The sequence below is a fragment of the Halichoerus grypus genome, chromosome 2 (genome assembly GCF_964656455.1).
Source record: "Halichoerus grypus chromosome 2, mHalGry1.hap1.1, whole genome shotgun sequence".
Classification (NCBI taxonomy): Eukaryota; Metazoa; Chordata; class Mammalia; order Carnivora; family Phocidae; genus Halichoerus; species Halichoerus grypus.
In genome coordinates, this window is record NC_135713.1 from 49,669,341 (window position 1) to 49,688,330 (window position 18,990).

Genomic DNA, 18,990 nt, shown 5'->3' on the forward strand with positions numbered 1-18,990 from the left:
GTCATAAATCAGGTCTCAACCGGTACCAGAAGATTGGGATCATCCCCTGCATATTTTCAGACCACAATGCTTTGAAACTAGAACTCAATCACAAGAGGAAAGTCGGAAAGAACTCAAATACATGGAGGCTAAAGAGCATCCTACTGAAGAATGAATGGGTCAACGAGGAAATTAAAGAAGAATTAAAAAAATTCATGGAAACCAATGAAAATGAAAACACAACTATTCAAAATCTTTGGGATGCAGCAAAGGCAGTCCTAAGAGGAAAGTATAGAGCAATACAAGCCTTTCTCAAGAAACAAGAAAGGTCTCAAGTACACAACCTAACCCTACACCTAAAGGAGCTGGAGAAAGAACAGCAAATAAAGCCTAAACCCAGCAGGAGAAGAGAATATTATAATAAAGATCAGAGCAGAAATCAATGAAATAGAAACCAAAAGAACAGTAGAACAGATCAACGAAACTAGGAGCTGGTTCTTTGAAAGAATTAACAAGATTGATAAGCCCCTGCCAGACTTATCAAAAAGAAAAGAGAAATGACCCAAATCAACAAAATCATGAATGAAAGAGGAGAAATCACAACCAACACCAAAGAAATACAAACAATTATAAGAACATATTATGAGCAACTCTATGCCAGCAAATTAGATAACCTGGAAGTAATGGATGCATTGCTAGAGATGTATCAACTACCAAAACTGAACCAGGAAGAAATAGAAAACCTGAACAGACCTATAACCACTAAGGAAATTGAAGCAGTCATCAAAAATCTCCCAAAACACAAAAGCCCAGGGCCAGATGGCTTCCCAGGGGAATTCTACCAAACATTTCAAGAAGAATTAATACCTATCCTTCTGAAACTGTTCCAAAAAATAGAAATGGAAGGAAAACTTCCAAACTCATTTTATGAGGCCAGCATTACCTTGATCCCAAAACCAGACAAAGACCCCATCAAAAAGGAGAATTACAGACCAATATCCTTGATGAACATGGATGCAAAAATTCTCACCAAAATACTAGCCAATAGGATCCAACAGTACATTAAAAGGATTATTCACCACGACCAAGTGGGATTTATCCCTGTGCTGCAAGGGTGGTTCAACATCCGCAAATCAATCAACGTGATACAATACATTAACAAAAGAAAGAACAAGAATCATATGATCCTCTCAATAGATGCAGAAAAAGCATTTGACAAAGTACAGCATCCTTTCTTGATCAAAACTCTTCAGAGTATAGGGATAGAGGGTACATACCTCAATATCATAAAAGCCATCTATGAAAAACCTACAGCGAATATCATTCTCAATGGGGAAAAACTGAGAGCTTTCCCCCTAAGGTCAGGAACGCGGCAGGGATGTCCACTATCACCACTGCTATTCAACATAGTATTGGAAGTCCTAGCCACAGCAATCAGACAACAAAAAGAAATCAAAGGCATCCAAATTGGCAAAGAAGAAGTCAAACTCTCACTCTTTGCAGATGATATGATACTTTATGTGGAAAATCCCAAAGACTCCACCCCAAAACTGCTAGAACTCATACAGGAATTCAGTAAAGTGGCAGGATATAAAATCAATGCACAGAAGTCAGTGGCATTCCTATACACCAACAACAAGTCAGAAGAAAGAGAAATTAAGGAGTCGATCCCATTTACAATTGCACCCAAAACCATAAGATACCTAGGAATAAATCTAACCAAAGAGGCAAAGGATCTGTACTCAGAAAACTATAAAATACTCATGAAAGAAATTGAGGAAGACACAAAGAAATGGAAAAACGTTCCATGCTCATGGATTGGAAGAACAAATATTGTGAAGATGTCAATCCTCCCTAGAGCAATCTACACATTCAAAGCAATCCCCATCAAAATACCATCCACTTTTTTCAAAGAAATGGAACAAATAATCCTAAAATTTGTATGGAACCAGAAAAGACCCCGCATAGCCAGAGGAATGTTGAAAAAGAAAAGCAAAGCTGGTGGCATCACAATTCCGGACTTCCAGCTCTACTACAAAGCTGTCATCATCAAGACACTATGGTACTGGCACAGAAACAGACACATAGATCAATGGAACAGAATAGAGAGCCCAGAAATGGACCCTCAACTATATGGTCAACTAATCTTTGACAAAGCAGGAAAGAATGTCCAATGGCAAAAAGACAGTCTCTTCAACAAATGGTGTTGGGAAAATTGGACAGCCACATGCAGAAGAATGAAACTGGACCATTTCCTTACACCACACACAAAAATAGACTCCAAATGGTTGAAAGACCTCAATGTGAGACAGGAATCCATCAAAATCCTAAAGGAGAACACAGGCAGCAACCTCTTCGACCTCAACCGCAGCAACTTCTTCCTAGAAACATCGCCAAAGGCAAGGGAAGCAAGGGCAAAAATGAACTATTGGGACTTCATCAAGATAAAAAGCTTTTGCAAAGCAAAGGAAACAGTCAACAAAACCAAAAGACAACTGACAGAATGGGAGAAGATATTTGCAAATGACATATCAGATAAAGGGCTAGTATCCAAAATCTATAAAGAACTCATCAAACTCAACACCAAAAGAACAAAGAATCCAATCAAGAAATGGGCAGAAGACATGAACAGACATTTTTCCAAAGAAGACATCCAAACGGCCAACAGACACATGAAAAAGTGTTCAATATCGCTCGGCATCAGGGAAATCCAAATCAAAACCTCAATGAGATACCACCTCACACCAGTCAGAATGGCTAAAATTAACAAGTCAGGAAATGACAGATGTTGGCGGGGATGCGGAGAAAGGGGAACCCTCCTCCACTGTTGGTGGGAATGCAAGCTGGTGCAGCCACTCTGGAAAACAGTATGGAGGTTCCTCAAAAAGTTGAAAATAGAGCTACCATATGATCCAGCAATTGCACTCCTGGGTATTTACCCCAAAGATACAAAAGTAGGGACCCGAAAGGGTACGTGCACCCCGATGTTTATAGCAGCAATGTCCACAATAGCCAAACTGTGGAAAGAGCCAAGATGTCCATCGACAGATGAATGGATAAAGAAGAGGTGGTATATATATACAATGGAATACTATGCAGCCATCAAAAGGAATGAGATCTTGCCATTTGCAACGACGTGGATGGAACTGGAGGGTATTATGCTGAGTGAAATAAGTCAATCAAAGAAAGACATGTATCATATGACCTCACTGATATGAGGAATTCTTAATCTCAGGAAACAAACTGAGGGTTGCTGGAGTGGGGGGTGGGGTGGGAGGGATGGGGTGACTGGGTGATGGACACTGGGGAGGGTATGTGCTCTGGTAAGCGCTGTGAATTGTGCAAGACTGTTGAATCTCAGATCTGTACCTCTGAAACAAATAATGCAATATATGTTAAGAAAGAAAAAAAGAAGAAGAAGAATGTAGCAGGAGGGGAAAAATGAAGGGGGGGAATCGGAGGGGGAGAAGAACCATGAGAGACGATGGACTCTGAAAAACAAACTGAGGGTTCTAGAGGGGAGGGGGGTGGGAGGATGGGTTAGCCTGGTGATGGGTATTGAGGAGGGCACGTTCTGCATGGAGCACTGGGTGTTATGCACAAACAATGAATCATGGAACACTATATCTAAAACTAATGATGTAATGTATGGGGATTAACATAACAATAAAAAAATTTAAAAAAATAAAGTCACGAAAAAGACATTATCTCACATCTAGAGAGAAGGGGACTCTCACTTAGGCATATAGGCCTAGTGCCTGTGATCATCACCCTCTGTTGCTTTGCTTTGGCTTTTATTTTCAAACTAGTGAAAACCAAGCCAAATTAAAAGAGATAGCAAAGAAATAAGGAGGAAGTGAGAAAAGGGAAAGCATGGAATCCCGAAGTAGAAGAGCTGTGGACATGCACAGCATCTAGCCCCCAGGAACACCATTAAATCATCATCGTTCCATTGTCAGGCCCATCCTCAGAGCCACTGAGTGTCTGAGCCAGATCCTATACCAAACATTTTGCACATGTTTTCTCATTTGAATCTCTCAAGAACCCTATGAGGTATTATTATTCCCATTATATAGCTAAGGAAAGAAGTACGGAGAGAATTAAGCAAACAGCACAAGACCACAAGATAAGGACAGAGCCAAAATTAGGATTCACATCAGTGCAACTCCAAAGCTCTCACTCTTAACTATGATATAAAGTGGATCCACCTGAAAGCCACATGAAACTTACACAAATTCAGCTAGAGATGTTCAAACAAGCAAGGAAGCAAAACAACCAGAGAGAAAGAAATAATCTAATAGTGTAGGTGGTTTCACCTGCTTTCTAACCACTGACCATGAACCCCAAGATGAGTGTCAGATAGAAGATGTGCTCCGTTGGTCGGTCCACTGCCATGTTTTGTAACATCATCACCACTGCATACAGAGTGACTCCAGACACACTTTTTCATTTCACCTAAACGTAAGCCCACTATGACGTCCAAGGCACCAAGAAGCAGCAGTGGTCCCAGTCCAAAACTGGGAGGAAAATGGCTGTGTTCTGACTCCTTTAAACTCCAGCAAGGGCAAGTCCTTCCGAGAGATGGGGAAATTCTTACCACACCCAATTTTTCTCCTTGTGTGTTCACTTTGGAGCCCAGTTGCCTTAGAAGTTATGCCTCCTGTGACTGGACCAACTGAGAGCCTGATGGAAGGCAAAAGCTTCAGGTTCTCACTATGCCACCAACCTGGAGGGAGATGCCTCCTCACCGTGTGCCAAGGTTTGGACTAAGCTGATCACTGAGGAGCCAAATGATGAAGAAAGGCAGACCTGATATTTGGGGCTGGTCTCTGAAAACTGCAGAAATTGGGTGAAACCAAGTTGAGCTGAACAAGGGGACTGTCCGGACCCTCAGGTGATTCCAGGTCTCACATGGTGGATGCCCACCACCCCCACCCCCGAGGAACTCCATACTGTTCAGCAGCTGGGCTGGGCCTCTTCTTGGTTCTGTGGGGAAACGATAGGGCACAGCTTCTTTGCCTGGAGGCACCGTTGCAGCTGGGCTGGGGCTCAGATTTTGGCCTGAGGAAAGGAAGACAGGCAGCGAGCCCCTCTCCGTCCTTGTCAGCCCCTCCCCCGCCCCACAACTGCCACCACACTACCCCCTCCCACACACACACACACACACACACACACACACACACACACACACACGCCCCCCCCCCCCAGTAATTCATAATCTCCATGACAGAAGACGTGGGAGAGCCAAGAGAAGGAAAGAGATCTTTTCCAGCCAACTGGGATCTGAGCTGTTGGATTCAGAAGTTTATTTTATTAAAAATAAAAAGGGAAAAAAAAGAAAAAAGAAATAAATAAAAATAAAAATAAAAAGGGAAAGGGGAAAAAAAATTTGACAAGGGTGATTACGGAGAGCCTACGTTGCCTGGTGAAAGATGAGGACTTTCTCTTCCAGACAGTGGTCTCATCTTCACCATGCCAAACAACCAGCACATTGGCTTGGTTTTCTTTAAATGAATTGACCCGTTTGTTTTTTTTTTAAGATTTTATTTATTTATTTGCCAGAGAGAGAGAGCACAAGCAGGGTGAGTGGCAGGCAGAGAGAGAAGCAGGCTCTTTGCTAAGCAAGAAGCCCGATGTGGGACTCGATCCCAGGATCCTGAGATCATGACCTGAGCCGAAGGCAGATGCTTAACCATCTGAGCCACCCAGGCGCCCTAAATGAATTGACCCGTCTTATTCAAACAAATAGATCAATTGTTTGAGTGCCAGGCACCATAGCCTTCATATTCTCTTGCAACTTAGCAAAGTTTCTCACATCACAGTTTTGCAGCCCTGCCCGGGCTGATGAGACATACAACTTCATCATCTAGCACAGTGAGCCAAGGGGATTGCTGGAGGAGAGAGTCAAACATAACAGCCTATGTGTAATGAAGGTCCAAGCGCCCATGGAGCTCAGGGGGAAACAAGGCCATTTGGAGCTGGCTACATCCTCTCCCAGGGGAGTTTCACTTGCAGTTACGGAGAAGACCTAGAAGCAGACAGTTCAAGACCATTCTGCTGACACTGCACTTTGTAACACAACACCCCCTGACTTCTGTGGTCTGCCCACTGGAGAGGGTCCCCTGGCCCTAACCAGATGCATTCTGCACACCAGCCTTCTTAAGGAACCAAGCCCCTCTCTGCCTCCAAAGGCTAAGGCAGGTACGCATTTGCTACTGGTACACTTATTCTTTTTTAGGAAGTAGTGTGTGTATGTGTGTACACACATACATATGTGATTAATATTAATAATAATGCTCTATCTAGCTTGTACCTGTGAACTGTCATACAACCCAACCTTTATCTCCTGTTGCTTTTATTCTCAAACTAGTTCATGGGTTAGTCTTTTCTTCTCTTACCAGGCTAGGAATAGCTCTTGTTTCTCTAAATCTAGAGAATTCCAGTGGATCTTAAAGGAGAGGTCTTAAAGTTTTCTTTTTCCATCCAATGCTTAGCTCGCTGTCCCAGAGCCCAGTATGGGACAGGTTCACAGTTGGCACTCAATAAGTATTTGGCAACTTAATCAGGAGGTGGGTTAAAGGCTGATGGGGGCTTACCCTGATCAAAGGCAGCTTCAGGTCCTTGGCTCTGCTTCCTTGACTAAACTAGAGCTACAGGGACTTTCATTATCATCTAACAAACAACATGCACACACACGCATAATTGAAAGCCTCACAAGGACAAGTTGGAATATCCCCCCTTTCCCAGGGCAGACCCTGAGTCAAGGACTCAAGGGCAATGGTTCATTTGGGAAGCGATCCCAGGAAGCACCCAAAGGGGATTGGGAAAGTAAGATGCAAGGGAAGGCAGCCAAAACAAGATGTGTTAACAAGTGACTGAGTCATATTCCCAGTGGGGACCTCTGGGAAAAGATGGAGAGCATGGCTCCAAGTTGCCTCCACCAAGGAGTATTTTCCACCACCCCCCATCTGTGAATTGAAGATGACTTCTGCAGTATCAATGCCCACGCGGCCCTGCTCGCCGGCTGAGAGTGCTGCTGCAGCCCAAGACAGCCCTGAGGCAGAGTCACAGGTACCTGCAGTAAGAAGCTGGGGAGCAAAGGAAGGATGACCCTGGCGCGTAGGAGCAGGGCCCTGACAATGGCTGGTACAGTTGGACACCCCCCCCCAGTGCCCATAGCAGTGCCCAGAACACAACGGGTGCTCAAAAACAAAGTTGCACAAATGAATGCATTTATTCTATTGGTTTTACGAAACCTGTTTCTTTTTTTTCAAAAAGAACACTTTCTTCAGAAGAAATCTTATGGGCAGAGTTCAGGGTGTAAAAAAGATTAAAGAGGAGTTCCTTGATTTAAGGACCAAATCCCCATTGCCTCCCCCCACCACACACAGACAGCTGTGAGGAACACTGAGGCAAGCCCTGATTTAATTTATCCTCCTCATTTTACAGATGGGACAGTTGACGTGCCGTGTCTCTGGTGACACCATGAGTTAGTACTGGAAGCCAAAGGCAGTCCAAAAGAGCTGGTCAGTGGGGTGGGCACTACCCTGAGCCCTGGCTCGGTCTCAGCACGAGCCTCCCCTGGAAGCACCTGGGAAGCCCTTGCTAAGGGTTGGGATGCTCTTCCAAGACTGAGGGTGGGAGGAGAGAGAATGATCTGTCGCAAAGTCGCGACACCTCAACTATCTCCAAGAGCACAGTGATTAAGCCCATTGTCATTCCCATCCCCTCACTCAGGACCAAATGTTGGGGTGGGGAACGGACGGGACGTCAGCACCTTGCATTGTTGCCATTGTCGAATCTGCTTTCCACCGCCACCAGAACCACTGTGACCTTGGACAGGCAGACTCTACACTCCCATGCAAAATTTAGTCCCCTCTTCCCTGGGAAGGCGTGCCAAGTAAACACATCTTGAGGGGGTAGCCAGGAGCAAAAATCCTGAAGAACTGAACAACACAAATTTCGTGCTAGAAAGCCAAGTTTGAGGCCACTAAACTGGAATGAACTCACAGTTTGGACAGAGAGAAAGAAATCGAGATGTGGAAGGAAAGATTTCAGCACTGGTTTCCAGGAGCTTTTGGATTTCCTGTGGCAAAGTTTGGATCCATGCATAGCGCCCACCCCTCTGGTCTAGGTCTCTTGTTGCCAACACTGAGAACTCCCAGCTCAGCCACCTACCTTTCAGTCTTGAAACAGCAGTCCGAAAACCAGGTGGGCAGCCAAGGCCACATCCTGGATTTATGAATGCAAGTGGGAAATCCCTCTTCCTTAGTCTCTCTGGAGCACCCAGACCTTCCTTCTGCTGATGAGAAAAGAAATAAGAAGGAATGGTTCAATGTGAACCCCTTATCATTCTAATCTCCAAAAAAAAAAACCTCAATGGATCATTCCAACCAGGGCAACTTGCCCAAACTCCTCATTTTCACAGAGGAAAATCTGAGACCCAGAGAAGGAGAAATGACATGCCTAAGATCTCAGGGCTATTTAATAGAACATCTGCAACTAAAATACCAGTTTTTCCTATCCTAATTTGAAAGACCATCTACATTTTTCCTTTAGCCCTGCTTTTTCTTTTCTTTTGTATTGATTGATTGATACATAGCTCTGTACCTGGCCCATAAATGCTCATCATATGTTTGTTGAATAAAGGATTGTATGAATATATGAATGAACCTCCCCTCTGATGGAAAGCTTGGGATTTTATTTAAATGCCCATTTTCAGACCTTCAGAGATCTTCCAAACGATGCAAACATAAGCATATTGGGCAAACCACATTCCTGATAGAGGCTGAGGTTGCTAGATGGGGGACGATACGGTTCAGAGTTCCAAATTAGGAGTGATGGAGAGCAGGCAACATTTGGCAGCCCCTGTGAACACCACTGCAGCTGCCCCTCTGGGAGGTTTGCTGGGTTTTTTTTTCTAGTGACGTCTTGTGTGTTTTTTTTTTAATTTAAATTTGATTAGCTAACATATAGTACATCATTAATTTTTGATGTAATGTTCAATGATTCATTAGTTGCATATAACCCCCAGTGCTCATCACATCTCGTGCCCTCCTTAATGCCCATCACCCAGTTACCCAGACCCCCACCCACCTCCCCTCCAGCAACCCTCAGTTTGTTTCCCGGAGTCCGGAGTCTCTCATGGTTTGTCTCCCTCTCTTATCCCTCCCCGTGGCCCGAGGCAGGGAGAGATCCATCAGGTGCTTGCCTCGTGGCAAGGCTGAAATTATGTCCAGGTCTAAAAGTCTGTAAGTCAGTACACTGATTGACTAAAAATTAGGATATCTCTGCTACCGGCTGCGATCACAACGACACCCTAAAAACACTTAGCCTGATGAGGGGATTTAGAAAAAAGAGGTTATTTTGATCCAAAACAGCCACAGTGATTCCACCTAAGGGAAGTCTCGGGGCATCAGTCTGTCTGCATTGCAGGCTGAGCTTGCCTTTCTTTGGCTTCATCTGCTTATCATTAGCACTAGAGCATTGCAAAGCAAGTGATAGGCTTTATCTTTGTTTATTTAAATTTTGTTATTTACTAGCCATTCTTGCCTTTCAGTAAGCAGGCTCACTGTAAACACACTTTTTTTCTTCAAACAACATGGACACTAAGCATGAACAAAATAAAAATCACTGCCAACATTTTTATGAGCATCTTTCCCTTTTACGTCTCTGGCTCCATCATCCAATATTTTCACTTCATCCTGGTGTTTCCATTCCCCCAGAACCACCTTCCTTTGAGTACTTGGGGCTGAGCCTTTTATATTATCTCATTTAATTCTTACAACATCCCCACAATGTGGCCAGTATTATCCCCATTTTACAGATTGGGAACTGAGGCTCGGAGAGGTTGTGACCTGCCCAAGGGCACACAGCTAATAAGTGACAGAGCTGGGTTTCAAATCCAAGTAGACCTTATTCCAGAAATCAAGAGTAAAACTATATATGTAATGACCATTTTTTTTACACCTTTGCTATGTACCGGACTCTGTGCTGAGTGCCTTATGCGTCCATTATCTCAGACCTTCTTAACAAATTTGATAAAGTAGGTTTTATTCTGTCATTGGGCATAGAGGTGTTAAATGACTTGCCCAGAATCACACTGGTAAAAGCTGGTAAAAGCAAATTCAGGAATTTTGACTCCTAAGTCTGTGCTCTTAACCAGGAAACTGCCTGGTACTCTCCATTCCTCCATTTGAGACAGATTGACACGTATACGTAGTCACACTCTACACACTTCTGTAACTTGTTTGTTTTTCTCCTAGGTGAGGTAGTGGATTTTCAATCCCTGCCTTTCAACTTGAAATGGCAAGGCCCAGGCCTGCTCCCAGAAGCCAGCAGCCAGCCCCACCACACCTGGCGGCTCTCCTGCTCAACCACAGCCCTCCCCCTGGCCACCCATCCTCGCCCTCAATCACTCCCGGACTCCTCACACTGGTCTCGTCTTCAGGCTGTCATCTTCTACTTACCCCTTAAACCGGGAACTGCATATAGGCCCACTGACCCAGACCTCCAGTTTCAAACAAACCCTCATCCCGTGATGTGGTTACTTCTGACTACTCCAGGGAACCACCTCACCCCCTCCAGCCTGCTATCCCGTTCTCGAACCCTGAACACCAGCCCTGGCCTTGAGAGCTCTTGCCACCTTTTCTAGATTGGCTCTGGCTCAATAAACACAGTCAGCCACAGACATTCCATCAGATAACCTCCGAATTCCCTGTAGTTGAAAAATAATATCCAATGTTAACACGTCCACTTAAATAAGGAGATGAGAGTTTCTTATACATACACACAAACTACTCTACCCTGAGGTAGAATTCTGTCAATCTCCCTGCCTGAGGCGATCTCGCCATTTGGCTTTGGGCTTGTCACTTCAGCTGTCTGTCCTAAGTTTATCAAACAGCTAGAAGTAGATGGTCCCGGGCCCCTGTCAATGCTGCAATTCTATTATCCTATGATTTTAAAAATGACAAGTCTGGTAGATATTACTCCCATCAGTGTTTTTGTCCAATCATTAACCAAACTAATGAGACCATTTGTGCAATCCAACTGCAAAGTTCACTTTGGGGGAGACGGGAGGAATTGGGGCCATTGGACATTCCGGGACATCACTGGGGCCAAATGAAGTTGATGGTTGTGTGCGGGCAACAGTGAAATGAAATCAGGCGAATCCTCACCTAGATGGGGTACCCTTTGGACCGAGGGAGCACTTTTGGTGAGTAGAAAACTGTTATCTGACTGAAGCCAAGATAAAATCTACTTTTTGCAAATGTTTGATATTTTTTTTAAGTTTGGCTCAATCACTTGTTTTTCTCTGTTCCTTATGTAATCTTGTGGGATGCAACGTCAGAAAGTCATAAATCATTCATGGTGCTCTGGGAAAAAAAAATCACTTGTGCAAAGCAGATGCAACTTGAAATGAGAGAAGTTTTTGCATGAAACCCAGAGAAAAACGTAACTCATATGGTCCGTAGCCCATGCTGCTCACTAATTCCCATAATCGCTCTGTGGCTTGGTCGCTTGTTTCTGGCCTCTTGTTTCTCTTCATTTTTTTTTTTTAAGATTTTATTTATTCATTTGAGACACAGAGATAGAGAGAGAGCATGAGCAGGGGGAGAGGCAGAGGGAGAGGGAGAAGCAGACTCCCCACTGAGCCAGGAGCCCGATGTGGGGCTCGATCCCAGGACCCTGGGATCATGACCCGAGCCGAAGGCAGATGCTTAACCATCTGAGCCACCCAGGTGTCCTGTTTCTCTTCATTTTAAATGGAGACTAACTTAAAGATACAGCCTGTCACAACTGACTGCATTTTTCCAGGAGTCTTAGAAAAGATGCTGTAGTTGTGGCATTTGTGGGGACAATTGAAGCTGGCAGATTTTATTTCCTGCTTAAAGAAGTCAAGCAAGCCCTTTATCGAAAAATCTCTTTTTCAGTATGCCATCACTCCTGTCCATAATTCCTACAGGTTAATTAAATTCCCTTTGTAAAATATAACACTCTTTTCCAAACCCACATAAAAAAAAACAAGTAGTCCCCAGCAGAGGTAACCCATACAGCTAACCCTCAAACATGAATGCCTTAAATTGGGTTAGTTTTATAATTTCCAATGTGGCAGCTAGATGTGATGGGGTTCCTAATAAACGAGCAAATTTGGGTTTTTTTAAAAAAACGTCTTTCATACTCATTAAGTCATTCAAGCTTCCCAGAAGTAGCAAGGACAGGTATGTGTTCAGTCATGAATTCATTCCTATAATATGAGTTAATTACCTTGGGAGTAAGCAAAACTGAGAAAGAATTCTCAGCAGAACAGAGGAGGGAAGGATTCCCATTGGTCAAGGTCACAATTTCTCCCAGTCAGTCCTGAGATGATGTTCAACCTAGCACAGTATCTGGCATTGGGTTAGTCCTCAAAATATGTCTATTTACTCTCTGTTCAATTGATTTCAAACTAGTCATATGACCACTTGTGGCTATGTTACCAAGTGACAGGCGGTTGCCCCCTTCCAAACTCCTGAGATCTTGGTAATGTTGCCTTGAGCCCCCAGTTCCACAGCATGGAAAAGCCTCACACCTTCCTCAAGATCTTTGCCTTTTCCTGTTATTGAGAATCTTCCTGTTTGGTTCACTGTCAGCATTCTACCACCATGCCCCAAGGCACTGTCTTTTCCCCATTTTCAAAGAGAAATCTATTTGTGCCAACCATTTGCTAAGCTTTTCAAAGAATTTACTGAAGATCAGACAGTTCTGGAGAGTACTTATATCACGCACAACCCAGCACAGCTAATTCACCATCTTGCTGGTTCTTTCACTCCCTCCCTCTCCATCTCTCATATTTCCCTCTTCCTTTCCCTCTTTGCTCAGACACAGCTAGATATCCAGAGCGTGTCAGCTTCTACTCTAAGTGGCCCTAATAAGGGGTTTTTTCCCCCACTGAGGTGAATCTCTCCTCAGAAAGAACTCTCAGATCAACTGCTAAGACAACAATAATGTTCTACCTCTCATTTCACCCAAAACTAAAATCAAAGATGTAGACCATTGCCCACTGTTTTCGATAATTCCTATGGCCACATGATGAAAAGTGGCAGAGTTCCTATCATAATATAGCTCCTCAAGGCTCTCCTGGCTCAGCCTGAGGACTGCTTCTACCTCAGTCCAATGCCCAGCATACCCACCTGCCTTTGATTCTCTGGTACCACACGCTTTTCTTTTTTTTTTCTTTTTTTTTTTTTTTTTTTTAAACATTAGTCTTTTTTTTTTTTTTTTTAAAGATTTTATTTATTTATTTGAGAGAGAGAGAATGAGAGACAGAGAGCATGAGAGGGAGGAGGGTCAGAGGGAGAAGCAGACTCCCTGCCGAGCAGGGAGCCCGATGCGGGACTCGATCCAGGGACTCCAGGATCATGACCTGAGCCGAAGGCAGTTGCTTAACCAACTGAGCCACCCAGGCGCCCCCACACGCTTTTCATATTCTGAGTGCGGCATAATATTTTCTGGGTCTGCAGCAATAAGCAACAGAAAAAAAATTATTAAACACCTAGGGTATACAAAAAACTATGCTAGGGACTGGGGAGAATAAAGAATCATGGCCTCTGCCCTCAAAGAGCTGAGCTCTGGCACAAATTTACCATGTAATCTTAGGAAAATGACAACTAAGGTTCAGTTTCCTCATCCATAAAATGGTGATGTTATAACACCTACTTCACAGGGTCACTGCAAAGATGCACTGTAAATAAGGCAACACACAGACACACAGACACACAAGGCAAAACGTGTAAAGTGCTTGGTTTGACACATGGCTGACAATAATAATAAATGGAGGGCAAATACGTAAATCCATACTTATCGCTAAAATGAAACAAGAAAGCATACATAATATAAGGCAGACTTTAATAAGTTTTATAGGAAAGATACCAAGTTCCAGGGTGGTATGTGGGAGGGAAACTCTCATTTTAGTTGACAGGATTGAGAAAGACTACTCAGAGTGGATAGAAGTCAAGCTGGGAGTGAACGAGCAGGATTTGGACAAAAGGTCTTGGGGAATTTCCACAAGTTGTTGATAATCAGTGTTGAAGAGTTGTATATTTCTGGTGGTGTTTTAGTCTTGAAGAATGACGATCTTGGCTTCTACCAGTTTGGGTGAGAAGCTTTGTGGCTATACTCAGAAATGATTTGGTTGATAGAACTCTTCAGAGCTTTATGGCTAAAACTCTACCTGACCCCTAGGCAGTCTATTGGTGGCATAGAACTATGAGACTGAAAGATTATTTAACCCATATTCATTAGATGTCTCAACTATTGTAGGTATAATATCCTTGCCCAAAAGTCATCTAATTATCAGTTTGCACACCTCCAATGACAGGAAGTTCACTGCCAATATAATTTTGACCACAGTTAACATATTGAAAAGAACCAGAGGTAGGGAAACCCAGCAAGTATATAGGAGATCACGGTAAGGACATAGTTTCCAGAAAGTACCAATTTTAGGAGGGATCTTATTTTTATTACTAGCTTGACCCTATGCAAGCCACTCAGTCTTTCTGGGCCTCAGAGTACCTCTCACACTGCTTATAGCTCTAATGTCCTAAAACATCTGATCAAAAAGTAATGCAGGTCAAATGTCATGCTGTAGAGAAAATCAGCTAAAATCAAACATGCAGAACTGTTTTGTGACTTCTCAACTATAAAATAAAAGGATTTTTATTACCACTATGAAATCTCTCCATTTCAGTTCAACAAGCAGCACATCAGTCCCCATGGATACAGAGATGAATAATCCTACCGTACTCCACCCTGCACTATCCATGCCTGAGAAACCTTGTATCGGGATACGGACACCACAGTTTAATTGGGATACCAATACGCTATGGTTTAGCAAGAAGCTGGAGCTATTGCTGGGATGGAAGCTGTCATCTAATTGGAAACTCTTCTCAGCGCTATGTGGGAAGGACTAAAATTCTTTTAAACTGCTGAGGGTAGAACAAGTATCCACAGGTAGAAATACCAGGGAAGTGGATTTCAGTGTCATGTAAGGAAGAGCATCCCAATGGTTAGTCGTCCCATCAGAAAAGTTAGTGAGTCTCCATTGCCAGAAATGTTGCGGAAGGATCTGAAGAACTAACAGAATAGCTAATGCAGATATTACTGCATGGGCTAGGAGGTTAGCCCAGAAAATATATACATGTCCTCCCAGTTCTGAGTCCCAGAGTTCCTCAATACACAGTAATATTTATCATGATTCATTTATTTATCTGACAAATATTTAGTGACTGGTCCTGACTTTGGGACCAGCATGGCTGGGTTTAAATCTCAACTCCACCACATTCTCACTCTCTGTTTCCTCACCTGTAATATGGGAATAATAAAAGTTCATGCTTATGCTCTGAAGATGAAAGGAAATGATTTATGTAAAGCACTTTTGAACAGAGTTTGACACACGACACACAGTTGATTCATGTTAGACATTCGTAGCAGTGGTAGTGTATGTCAGGCACTGAGCTAGACATTAGGTCACCAGGGCTAAGAAACACATGAATCCTACCTTTCCTGAGTTTAAAGTCAGCCAGGAGGTGGGAGAATATAAAATATATTAAACTAAAAGTCACAAAAAAATATGAATACAGCTTTAGACTATGACATTCACTATGAAGGGGAAAAGAAGATGCCATGACAGCGTGTGACAGAGGAGAGAAGGACTCATTTAGATTGGAAGGTGCAGGGAAGAGTTCTTTGAGGAATTGACATTTAAGCTGAGTTGTGATACAGCTGTGTCCCAGCACCAGTGGTTTAAAGCGGGGCCTGATGCCTGGCTTTATTTTAAGTCAACAGAGAAATGAAGCCAGCTAGCTGCAAGGGTATGGAGTCACGTGTCAATCTGAGTCTCAATTTGTGCATCAAGCCTCACATGAGGCAGTGTAAGTGTAGACAGGTTTTCTTCACTTTAGCTACTAGTTTCCATTTGATTTTTCTCTGAAATCTATAAACTCATCAATGTATCCATCAATCTGCCTATCCATCCATCCACCCATCCATCTATTTATCTATGGGGGATTCAATGATATGTAGTCCCCAGCCTCAAGGAACTTGTGTCAGGGAAGCTGGTATGTGCACAAGTTCCCATAAGCAAAGATACATCAACAAGGTAGAAGGAAATGTTATCGAAGTTGAAGAATCTAGAAATTCAACACATATGAGGGGATGAAGGGAAAATTTTTGGAAAAGGTGACATGTTGAAGCATGCTAGGGAATTCTAAGCAAAGCGAATTCGAAGGAATTAAATTTCACTCAGCATTTGGGTTCTAAAATCATGAATAAGGCAAGAAAAAAACAATCACGACTAGATGATGGTCAGCAGGGACCATGTTGGAGAATCGCATACTATGTCTCAAGAAATCCAATACAGCCAGTGTTTTCTCTAGTCCTGAAATAAATTTCGGTTGCTTCAGCTGAGCATCAAGTGAGTTTATGAGTTTGCTTTGAGGTACCATGACGTATGAAAAATGGAAGTTCTGAAAGACGGAGCTCACACATCGTGTGAGGTCCAGGGGAGAGAAGAGAAGGAGCAGTCATCGCCATGTTGCCTGCATCCTCCCGGGAGGGCACTCACCACTTACTGTGTGGAAAGGGGGCAGAACTGGCGGTAGCTTGGCTATTAGCATACTATTTCTCTGCCTCTGTCAATCTATCAATTAGCCTATCTCTTGTTAGTTTTGCCACATGGTTAAACGTGCATGTATGAAATAGAAATATAATGCATGTCCAATGTAACATAACCTGAAGTCAGCAAAGAGCTGGGCTCCCAAGAAATAGCTCAGTGAAACACTACCGCCCTAAAGTTGGGTCTGTATTAGTTTCCTAGGACTCCCGTAACAAACCACCACAAATCAAGTGACTTAAAACAACAGAAATTTATTCTCTCACAGTTCTGGAAGCCAGAAGTCCAAATCAAGGTGTCAATAGGACCTCACTCCCCCTGGAGGCTGTAGGGGATATTTCGTTCTTTGCCTTTGCCAGCTTCTGGTGGTTCCCACATTCCTTGACTTGTGGTGAAACAGCTCCAATCTCTACCTCTGTCTTTGGCCATCTTCCCTGTATCTTTGTGTCTCAAACCTCCCTCTCCCTTCTCTAAAAAGGACACCAGTCATTGGATTTAGGTCTCACTCGAAATCCAACATGATCTCATCTTGAGACCCTTAATTAATATCTTCAAAGAACTCATTTCCAAGTAAGGTCACTTGCCTAGATACCTGGGGTTAAAACTTGGGGGGCACCATTCAACCCACTACAAGATTCAAGAAAGAGTAATAAAAGTGGGTTGAAGCTCTATTTTGACAGGCTTTGTATGTTAATTTCAAACATCTTTGAGGGTCTAATTTTTTGCAGAGATGTGATGCTGACAATCTTTACTTCCACAACTATTTAAACACCTTCTACTGTAGGGTCCCCTCCTCTGCCTCACTGCCGCTATCTGACACCCTGAAGCTCTCCTCACTCTAGTTTATTTGCTCATCACGTCCCTGCAGTACAAGCCTTGACATACTTCCATCATCTGCTTTTCCATGTCCTAATCAAAATTCCCATCCTATATATGAGTGATGGTTACTCAACTAAAATAATCTTTATTAAGACACTGGCTCATCAACATTGTTAAAACCTGTACACATAGCCCTTAAAGTGTGATCATGTTAATTCTAGCTCCCCTCTGTGGAGACACAGCTGTTGCCAGAGATACCACTTGAAGCTGATGGAGAAGAGAGAAATGTCCTGGCTTCTTGTCCAGAGATCTCCCACCATTGGCCAAACCCAAGTAGAAGCCAGCAACACAGGAGCCTGGGAACAGCAGCTTGCAGAGATCTGCTCCTTTGACCCGGAACTGAGGAAGTAGGGGAAGGTATGGACCTGAGGACAAGTAGGGCCAGGACCAGCTTATATTATTATCCTCACTTTACAGAATAGGACATGGAGTTCAGCAAAGGTTATTAATTTCCCAGAGTCACACATCTAGTAAGTTTTAACATGGACTTTGAATCCGGGTCTATCCAAATCCAAAGCCTGAGTTCTTGCTATCCTCGTTCTCACCACCACCACGGACATTTCAGTTGCTTTGTCCAAATGCCTTGGTCAGGAGATAGCATGGGGTTCTGAGGGGCTGTTTCATGGCTATCACATCTGTAAGAGGACCTTCTCTGGGTTCGGGATTTGGATTTTGTGAAGGACACAGATCTCCATTCAAGGAAGAACTCCCCATGCCCCCTGCTGCCGGTGCTCTCAGCTGAGCTGCCGAGATCCACTTTGCTCAAGACTGTACCCTTCCCCAGCAGCGCATATCCAGTGACAGATAAAGGCTCGGTCCTTTTGGCCCACTACAGGACAATGGGACCAAGTATCACAGTTCAGCCTCTCCAGCTGCCCAGGCATCTCCTTTCCACAGGTGTTAATCCCTAACACTAAACCCTGGCTCACATCTGCTTCTAGAGAAGCCAAACTACAACAGGCTTTGCTGTTATTAACATTCTCATCTCGGCCCACACCCCTCAATCTGCACATACTAGTTGATGATGCAGCAACGTCCATCAAAGTGGAAGCAGTGAGGTGGTATCACCTTCTCTCCTCTTAGACAGTCTACAGGCCCTCACTGAGATGTTTCTGGCTACTTTAAACTGACAAGCAAGTGGAGATACTATCAGATGGTGAGGTATTTGGTCCTTTTCTTGGTGACCATCCTTTGATGGTCCACCCAGAATGAAACACCAGCAAAGTACTTGATCAGAAGGTCTGTGGAAACACAATCATCAACTCTTTAACCTCACTTCCTATTCCTTATGCAGAGGGCAGAAAATGTCTTCTGAACCATTTACTGTCTTGATGGCAAAGATTGAAACGCATCCTAACATTCCTTAGCGCTCCTGGGATGTTGGGGTCTACCTAGAAGTAGCCAAGGTTGGGCTCTGCCCTTCTGCAGAATTTCCTTCTGAAGAGCCCGGGATGTTTGGAGAAGGGATAGAATTCACTGAT

General features: G+C 43.5%; 1 long non-coding RNA gene across 1 annotated transcript in view; it reads left to right on the forward strand.

The window, feature by feature from the left end:
- Nucleotides 1–11,095: 11,095 nt before the first annotated feature.
- Nucleotides 11,096–18,990, forward strand: part of LOC144380956 (uncharacterized) — a 35,761-nt gene continuing 27,866 nt past the window's right edge. The window contains exon 1 of the long non-coding RNA XR_013445315.1: nucleotides 11,096–11,194. This is a non-coding gene — a long non-coding RNA (uncharacterized LOC144380956). The remainder of the gene's footprint in view (nucleotides 11,195–18,990) is intronic.